The 10,072-nt window shown below is 42.6% G+C and overlaps 1 long non-coding RNA gene and 1 pseudogene across 2 annotated transcripts; both read left to right on the top strand.

Moving 5' to 3' along the window:
- Window positions 1–490: 490 nt before the first annotated feature.
- Window positions 491–6,318, top strand: LOC118988637 (uncharacterized). 2 transcript variants are annotated; one of them, XR_005066821.1, is made up of 3 exons: window positions 491–712; window positions 3,638–3,759; window positions 5,198–6,318. It is a non-coding gene; the product is annotated as an uncharacterized LOC118988637 (long non-coding RNA). The 2 variants fall into 2 exon arrangements; XR_005066820.1 differs by lacking the exon at window positions 5,198–6,318 and adding an exon at window positions 4,174–4,883.
- A 1,189-nt stretch (window positions 6,319–7,507) lies between these two features.
- Window positions 7,508–8,294, top strand: LOC118988780 (40S ribosomal protein S3-like; annotated as a pseudogene).
- Window positions 8,295–10,072: the final 1,778 nt, after the last annotated feature.

A 10,072-nucleotide genomic window follows, 5' to 3' on the forward strand; every position in this document is an offset into this window, starting at 1 on the left:
TAACACCAATAATAGTCTATGAGTTCCATCTCAGACACATCTTATTTCATGCAATACAAATCAAATCTGCTCACTGCCTGTCAATGCTTGTAAATAACAATAACAAGAAACTGTAAACAATTGTTTTAATTTATTACATCCTTGCGTTATATCGGATGCCTGTTTACAGGCATATGGATCTTTTAATCCTTCTTTACAAGGTTATTCTTTATTTTTTAAATACTTTATTTATTTATTTTTAGAGCGAAGGGAAGGGGAGGAGAGAGTGGGAGAGAAATATCAATGTGTGGTTGCCTCTCATGTGTCCCCTGCTGGGGACCTGGCCTGTAACCCAGGCATGTGCCCTGACTGGGAATCAAACCGGCAACCCTTTGCTTCACAGGCCCATGCTCAATCCACCAAGCTACACCAGCCAGGGCTTTACAAGGTTATTCTTGAAGACTAAATCAGATAATATCCCATAAACTGTTATTAACCAAACAGCCAGCTGTTTACCAAAACCCATTTTCTCCTTTACTTCAGTAACCGAGCTGTGCTCCTCTTCACTTGCTTAGGAAAACTTTTTGAGTCTGTACTTATTCTTTTCCTCTGCTTCCTGATGAAGTAATGATGCCTGCTATAGCGAACAGAAAAGCCTTGTCCTGAAGGTGGGATGACGGCTGCCATCCTCGGCCTCTAAATGACCACAGAAAGGAGAGCTTTGGATTCTTAGGTGCATGAGCAATAACGTTCTATCTTGTCTGAACCACTGAATTTTAGAGATTCCTTGTTTTCATAGCGGTTATCGTTATTCTAACTGATAAGAACGTTAAGGAGAGTTCCTGGAACGTAAAAGCCGCTGAGTAATTGCTAGTTGTTATTTTTGTTGCTAATAGTAATTTTCCTACGACAACTCTGTGTTTCGATGAGAATTATGGTAGATGATACAAGGAACACTGGAAAACTGTGTGATGCGAGTCAGTGATTAATTTCTAGTGAATAAAAGAAGGTTCGATGGAGGAGATAAACTTTCTTCTACTTGTTATTTTAATTACTGATTTGAAATCTGTTTTCATTTCAATAATTATGTTTTTTCTCTGTTCTAGAAATCTGATGATAATGGGGAAGTTGAAGACAGCAAATGCCCTATGCCCTGACATGGAGAAGGATTCAGAATAAAACGTGTGTAAAAAGAGAACCTATTCCAGAACCAAACCCTCCGGATGGATGAGGGGCCCATGAATCTTAAACCTAAGGGATGAGAGAGAAAACATTAGCTTGCACTTCCTCTGAATCCCGTGGCCAGGACTGGCCCTCTGCAAAGCACAGGATGGTCAGGGAGCGTCTCAGTAAAAAGGGGCAGGCAGCTCCGATTGCTGCCCGTATGAGCTGGGTCCAGGATTACGGAAGAAGGGATCTGTATTCCACTTCTTAAATGTGGTTTGCTCCGCCCAATGCAGCTCATTCTTAGACACTATCAGCTTTCCTTATTTCCACTCCAAAATGGTCTAGGCAACAACTGCTTAGGCTAAAAAAAAAAGGGGGGGGGAAATAATCAATTGGGATCCCCCAAAGGAAGAATTGGGTCATGGCCTCTGAGAGCAGGACTCCCTTTGTCTGTACCTGTTTTCCCTGCAATGGCACCACCTTGTGCGAAGCCCTGCATGTACAGGAAAATCTGCATCTCGTTTCTGCGGAAATATGTTTTCAATTTAGGCTTTGAGTTTCCAGATTGACTTGTGAACATCTAAAGGACTCAATGTCACCGTGACATAATGTTCCCCAAAGGCCAGTTGGCCGTCAGCGGAGAAATGGGCAGTGATTAGCTGGCTGTCAGTGGTCAAAGGTGCTGATGTGGCCTCGGAAACCAGCGTGGGAAAACTGAGAAGGGAAGGGTGTGGTGGGGGAGGGGAGGTGGCCCAAGGGGAACTTTAGAAACTACAGCGATTGTTCAAAGACGAAATAGGAAGAGGGATTGGATAGGAAAAGATGGAAATTTTACAGATAATTTGGAACGTACTTAAAGGACAACATTAAATAGAAAAAGATCCTAAGAAATGGACTTTCGAAAAAAGGAGTAGATACCAGAACAAAAAGGAAAAGTAACCTACGTTTGAAGAAATCAGATTCACAAAAAGTCCAGGGGTAAATCACGAGGGAATGGTTTTAACCATCATAATAATTTTTTTAAATATATTTTATTGATTATACCATTACAGTTGTTCTATTCCCCCCCTTCATTCATAATAATTTTTAAAAGCCCAGTCATTTCAATGATAGCTAATAGTACCATCTGCAAAGATTTGTTTGCATGCCGTTTTGTCTGCATTTTATATAAATCATCTTATTTAATCATTTGCTGAAATAGTAATACCCCCACTTTACCAAAGACAGCACAGAAATTGCATGTTTAAAAAGTTGTAACTTTTTTTCTCTTTCCCCTCTGTTCTCTCCTCCCTAAAAACAATAATTTGGTAAAGATGTATTTAACGACATTTGTTTGAAAAGGGAAAAGGAATCACAGAAGACATATGCCCAAGGAAAGAGGGAGCAATGCAGTTATATTTGCTTTGTTAATAATAAAGATAGTGTCAATGGGATTCGATTTATGAATGTATATATACATGGCTCCCTCCTCCCTCTCCTGTCCCAGTCTTGGGATCTACTTCGTTCTCCCCACTGGCCCCTCTCTGACCCCGGACCATGAATCAACTGTTCCCCTTAGCTCTGAGATGCTCTGATTGATTCCGCTTGATTCATTGTATTTTAGGGAAATCGTATCCAAAATTGTATCTCTTACATAATTGAGACTCTCAAAAGGAGTTGTTCATTTTTGTGCTATTTATGGTAAAGTAGCCCAATGGGAAAATAACTCCCTCCCAATATTTGGCTTGAGAGCTTTTGGTGAGGAAAGGAAGGAACAGGTGTTCTGCAAAGCTTTGGTCACTATTTTGAGTATTCTGATAATACATGTAGAAGTATATTTTATATATATAATATTTCTCTCCTTAAAAAGCTCCCTCAAGGGAGTCACCTCTGGAAGATCAGAAAGTTCCAAACTTTATGTGAGTGCCTGCCCAACTCTCTTCTAAGTCTCCCTTTCTCCTTTTTCTCTAAAATCCATCCCATCCTGGTTTACGTTTATTTATGAGTGGTTTGGGTCTAAACAGGAAATGAGATCAAGCAGGCAGAGAATCTGAACCCAAGGACAAGTAGTTCTGGCATTTGCACCAAATACTGCTTTGTAGTTATGCTACTAGTTTTAACATCTCCGAGTTTCATTTCTTAGTTGTCAAAATGGGGAAAAGAAAGTGTTCATTTCACAAGTGTTCTATGGATGTTAAGCAAATGGGCTTAGTTTTTTTTCCACAAATAACAACTCCATAAATAGCATGTTACATTTTTGAAGTCGAAAAAACCCTTAAGACTCAAAAACAACATCTATCATGATGAACTGGTACTCTGTAAGGAGTATATTTCTGGAACTTGAACTTTTGGTCAGAATTCATTCTTGTTCTCCTTTTGTTCTATAATAATTTTCCAAGTCAGCAACATGGCATTTACCATGCTGTATTAACTAGTTATTGACCCCTAGGGTCCTTTACTAGATTATATATTTCTTGTAAATTGGGATTTTACCTTTTTAATCTTATTTTAGGTTCTACAGGACCAACCTACATTACTGGTTGCTTAATGCTTACAGGCTGTGTGGAAGAATTTGCTTAGTGTTTCACCATATTCTGTCCCTCATAGAAGCCAATCTTTTGCCCAGATCCACAGGTAAGGTGGCTTCTGAAGATTTGTAACCAGCAGCCTGCAGGCCGTATGTGGCCCAGGATGGCTACAAATGTGGCCTAACACAATATCGTAAATTTACTTAAAACCTTTTTTTTGCTCATCAAGTTTTTAAAAAATATTTTATTTATTTATTTATTTATTTATTTTTAGAGAGAGGGGAAGGGAAAGAGAAAGAGTAGGAGAGAAACATCAATGTGTGGTTGCCTCTCATGTGTCCCCTACTGGAGACCTGGCCTGCAACCTAGGCATGTGCTCCGATCGGGAACTGAACCGACAACCCTTTGGTCCACAGGCCCATGCTCAATCCACTAAACTACACCAGCCAGGGTTTGCTCATCAAGTTTTTTGTTAGTATTTGTGTATTTAATGTGCGACCCAAGACAATTCTTCTCCCAGTGTGGCCCAGAGACCCTGAAAAGTTGGACACCCAAGCATTCTGAAGTCGTCTTTCTGGTGTGCTTTTCTATTAAAAATAGCCGTCACCTACCCTGGACTGGCCAGGGTACCTCTGCACACCTGGGTGAGACCGCTGAGACAGCGGTGCTTCAGTCAACTCGCCTGCCACTTACAACATTCTGATTATTAACAGAATGATTCTTTTTCCTCAAAGGAATTTATTAGAAAATTTATTAGAAAAAGAATGACAGGAAAGCAAAGGCTTTTTTCCACTACTGCTCAAAACTTTCAGTTCAGGTTTCGGGTTTTCCTTTGTTCTTTGGCAACAAGAGAAAGAAAATAAGGCGCTCAACATCCCAGCACAGTGAAATTGGCAGAGTCAATTCTAGACTCTTTCCAATCGAGATAATTTCTGTGGGGAGTGATAAATACCACCTGATTTCAAATTTTGCTGTCTGGGATTTTTGGGGCTTTCTGCATCTCGTATCTGTTTATTAAATCTGACTTGGAAAAAAACCTCACTGTGAACCAGTGCGTTCATTTTATCCACCTTGCTTTCTTAGCTTTCTAAACTTCCACACACATAAACATATCTAAGTTTTGCTTGCCAAGACTTAAAAAAAAAAAACCTTTCAATTGGTTATTCTGACAAGAAAACACGATAGGGTAATCCTATTTTATCTAAACAAATTCTAAACACTAGGTTGTCCTGCAATGTGTTTACTATGGAAAAATCTAAATTTTTTACAGTGTCTTTTCCTGGAAACAGCTGGAAACAGCTGAGCATATGTCATGGGTCATTTTTTTTGGTGCTTACTCACATTATGCAAACTTTATATTATGAAGAAGCATTAGTATATACTTAAAAATAATTTGTCTTGAAATACAGTTGTAGTCCTGCCTTTTAAGACCTTGAGGAAACATGTTGGGTCCTGTGAGTTAGGTGGGTAGAAGGTAATATTTAATCTACAATAGTGTGACCCTCAAGAGGGTCATTTTTTCACTTATTTTCTCTTCCCTCGAGCCTACTGGATTAACAAAATGTTCTGCCTTTCCGAAGTTAAGAAACCCACCTCCTAGTCTTTTGCCTTTGGTGCCTCTCAGGATGACCGTGTTTTGTTGCAGTCTGATCATCACTTCCCTTCTGAGGAGGTTCCTCAGGGGTCAAAGGGTAATGGTATCAAGCCTCAGCCTGTCTGGTTTATTGTAGGGTGTTTGGTTAAGATCAAGATCCCCGATAAGAGTCGGGTTGCTCCAGCTGGAAAAGGAAATGATTTCTGATACAGCACAACACTGCCTAGAGGTGGGCGGAGAGAGGGAGACCCACCGAACACATAGTAAATTTTAGTTCATTTTGCTCTACAATTGTTAAAGAGTCAAAATATCATCATTAAATACTGTAAAAACTAAACCTTGAATTGTGGGTAAAATAAGACTCATCTTCCAACCTGCATCGTTCAAATGAGCAGCAAGTCAGATGCCGAGAAAGGAGCCGTGAGGCAAAACAAGTGAGTTTCCAGTTCCCTGAGCTTAAACTCGGGTTCCCTGGGATTGGCAGTCAAAGCTCACCACTCAAGGTGCTGCCTCATATTTTATTTAAGTGCTTTTCTTCTGAAGAGTTGAAAGCACCCTGCAGACATCAACTTTTTTGAGCAGTGAAAGAAAACAAAGATATCACCAAGTGAAGAGTGACCTTCAAAGACCTGAGTCCCTTGGCCCATCCAGTTTAATACTATCAATTTTATCTTCACAAGGCTTTATTTCTTATGTATACTTTCAAGGTGATATATCACTTTAGCCAGTCACCTGATTTATGGAAAGATTGTTTTATCTGTATGGAATCTTTATTTCACAAGGGTCGTCAGATTTCCCTCAGTGTTGCCACCAAGTCCCTGCGTGGGAGATTGCAAGCTCTGTTACTATTTGTTTTCATTTTTCCTCAATTTCACTCTCACTGCTCAAGGACTGTCTAACGTCCAAGTGTCAACCAAGGACAAGATAATCAGAATGCAGAGAATAATTAAAGTGTGGTGGGGAAGTAAGGGAGGGTGCCCAGAGTAACAGTGTCATTCAACCTCCTTGATGTATTGGTGAGGAAATCAAAACAGAGAGTGCCAAGTCCTTCATTCCCAGAAGGAGAGAAAAGAAAGAAAGGAAGGAAGAAAGGGAGGGAGGGAAGGAGGGGAAAATAAAAAGAGAGAGAGAGGAAGATGCTTGTGTTTATGGTCAACTGTCTCTGACATTCCATCCTTAGAGGAAGTCCCCGATCAGGCTGCAGCCTAGCCTGGGAATGGTGATCTGCCTCCCAGTAGTCAACATGGTTCCGTGTAGCCATGTCCCTCGGGGCTTGGGTTCCTGTTGTTTCCTTGGCTGCTTTTCTCAGCTTCCAAGTGTTCTTCTGGCATGCAGAGGAGGGAGGCCAGAGGGCAGCTGTTGCTTCTAGCAGGTCAACTGTCACCCAGCTCTACTGGTGTCTGGGACCCCAAGGGAAGACCACAGCATTTGTCGGTATCTAGTCATCTTTGCAGAAACGGCGTGAGTTCATTTCCTCCATGAAACCCCACCAGGCCTCCCTAAGCTTCTTCTGTCCACTGCTCTACCCTGTTGCTTATTCAACACTGACTCTCATTGCTTATTTTTTGCACCTGTCTTAGCTCTATGGGGACTTTGTGAAGCTTGTAAAGGCAGGAACTACACCTCTCACATCTCTGTTCCTGTCTACTGTGCCTCTGGACATGGAAGCAAATGCCCATGGAATACTTTCAATGTTTCTCTGCTTCAGAGGTTGTAGTAACAGGAAAAGAAACTTTCCCCTCATTTTTATCCTCTTATTCATTTCCTTCCCACCCACTGTGATAACGGTAGCTTCAGTGTGACTAATACTAGAGTAACATTACACTGGTTTATTCATATACTTCAAATTTACATCCTCATAGTTATACTATGAGACAAGTGGGTTTATCCCCAATTTTCAATGAGAAAACGGAGACTCAAAAAGACTAACTAAGTTGGCTGGGGTTCTGTTAGGCAAACAGGAGGCCTGGCTCTATATTGAGGGCTGCAATTTATTTATATTTTTGGGTGTCTCTTGTCCTCCCCCAGACAAATTTGCATTATATAAACTGTTCCCTACTTACATGAAAAATGCTGAGATAAGACCCAGGTGCAGACAGAACACATTTTAAAGTAGATGTTGTTTCTCTTGGCTACCATGGTTTTACTTTCAAGAACATTCCCCCTTAGGGGCAAGATGGTGGCGCAAATCCCCAAGAAGATGGTTGGCTGCTGACGGCAGCTTCAAAGCTGAACTGAACTGACCAACCTCGCTCCGGAAATGGCTGAAGGTGGCTCCTCTGAAGCTGCACCAGCCAGGACAGGACGCATAGCCACGAGGACACAGAATGTTCTTGGTGAGAAGGGCCGACGGATATGGGAACTGACCGCTGTGGTCGAGAAGACGTTGGGCTTCCCTAAGGAATGTGTAAAGCTTCATGCCGGAAAGGTCTACACCACCAAGGGGTTTGTGTGCCATTGCCCAGGCAGAGTCTCTGCCTTACACACTGTGAGGAGGCCTTGCTGTGTGTGTGTAGCCGGGGAGGCGGGGGCTGCTATAGCATCCTGAGGTTCATCGTGGGGAGCAGGGCCAAAGGCTTCGAGTGATGGTGTCTGGGCAACAGCGGGGACAGAGGGTTATATCCATGAAGTTTGCCGAGGGCCTGATGATCCACAGTGGGGACCCTGTGCACTACTACGCGGACACCATCGAGCGCCATGTGCTGCTCACCTGCTGGGCCTCGGAGTGAAGAGGCACTTCCTTGGGAACCAAGCGGTAAGACCGGCCTTACGAAGCCTGACTGTGGGAGCATTGTGGAACTCCAAGATGACGTACTGCCACCCCCATCTTGGAACACAGGGGTGGTTAGCCAGAGCTTCCTGTCATGCGCCAGCCAGTAACCAGGCATAACACGGTCCTCTTTGCAGCTGGATCTAGAGCACGCATGCTGCTCTCTAAAGGCCTTTAATAAAATTCTTAAAAAAAAAAAAAAAAACTTCCCCCCTTACTGATTCTTCTTCTCTGGAAACAGGATTTTTCATCGTCCTTCCACTCACACCTTCCTCTCCCTCTCCTATCACACTCAGAGCCCTTACACTCACTGACGTGGAAGTATAAACAACTGGAAAAGGTACAGAGAATAAGTAGCAGAGACGGTAGGTAGAAAATAGACAGGGGGGGAGGGCAGGAATATTATGGGAAATACAGAATCTAAAGAACTCGTGACACGTGGTTGTAAACTAAAGGCGGGGAATGGTGGGGGGGTGTGCAGGGTGGAGGGGAATGAAGGGGGGAAATAGAACAACTGTAATGGCATAACTAATAAAATATATTTTAAAAAACAGCTCTATAGTAACAGTGAAACAAACAGGTGCAGGGCAGGTGCAGCGGGGCCACCGTGGCCTTGACCAAGGGCTTGTAGGTTGGGTGTCAAAATATACAAATAAAAATAACAGCTCGCACCATGTCAGTCTTTTATATTTTCTAAGCTATGTTACTATGTTACTATGTTACTTTCTACTAAGCTATGTTACTTGGAACTCAAAGTAAAGTAAATCCATTGATCCTTTCTGGTTGAGAACTGTACCCAACTCCAGAAAATTCTTCCTATTTATTGCTTTTTCTTTCTCAGTTACTCAATTTAGATGATTTTTTCTTATCTGCAATTTTCCCTCAAATTCCTCTGTTTGGTGTGATTTGACTGTGTCCACAGCCTCTACTCCACCCCTCATCCACTCCCTGAGTCCGGTGACAGCCGGATTGGATTACCGTAATCCGCTCCTGCCTTCAGGGGTGGGCCCTGAGTGACACAGCTTTCATCTGGTCCGTTCCTCCCTATCTCAATGATTGGATCACGGATAAGCCTCCTACCAAGGTTTATTTCCGTGATTGTCTAGGCTTAATATCTAGGCTTATTGTCTAGGCTTAATTTGGTCCAATCGCAGTGAAACCCTTGCCTTTTATTTACTGGTTGCTGATAGAGAATTTGTGCCTTTATCTAGAAATTGTGCAGATGGAAGGCCTAGGATGGCAACACCCTTTTGCTACAACAAAACGTGCCAGTCCGGAAATGAGGTCTATCCTTGGATAAGGAAGGTAGCAAAGAAGAGGCGACTGCAGAGCCGTGGAGCTGGGGCCTTGATCAAACCCCTGCAGCTGCCATCGATCTTTTAATTTAAAAAACAACAAATCTGCTGTCTTGTTTAAATCTATTTTTCACTACGAAAACCAAGGTAATTGATATGCCATAAATGATAATATATTGGTGTTTTCGCCTCAAAGGTACTCATGTATTTTTTCTTTTTAGTACTTTTATCTTGAGAGATAGCTTACACACAGTTAAACACACTGATTATGAGTATACATCTGGATAATGTATATGCACCTATGCTAATCACATTTCCATTAACATTGGAAAAGATGAGAAAATGGCCACAGATTCTTGGAATCCTGAGACAACCACGCGAGTGAGTCTGAGCCGGCCCCCGGGAGATGGGAGTCCCCCTGCAAGAGAAGAAGGGTAACCGAGCTCGGAGCCTGCCCACAGCCGTACGCGGGAGAGAGGCCCTCCTACATCACCCACGTCACACAAAAGTAGATGCGAAAGACGCGCGAGATCGGCTGGACTCGTCGGATGAGACACACTACCCACGTGGCAAACGGAATCGTGAGCAAATACAGTGAGCACTGCTTTGAGCTACTAGGCTTTGCAAAGGTTTGATACAGAGTGAAAACAAATTCCCAGAAAAGTGTAGAACCTTTCCCTCGCCTTGGGATTTTTCCCTCGTGCCCCCTCCCACCCGGTCTCAGCCCACCAGGAGAAAACGGCTCTTCTCATTTCTGGCA

This window comes from Sturnira hondurensis, unplaced genomic scaffold (genome assembly GCF_014824575.4).
Source record: "Sturnira hondurensis isolate 20B ecotype Veracruz unplaced genomic scaffold, ASM1482457v3 Scaffold0006413, whole genome shotgun sequence".
NCBI classification, from domain to species: Eukaryota; Metazoa; Chordata; class Mammalia; order Chiroptera; family Phyllostomidae; genus Sturnira; species Sturnira hondurensis.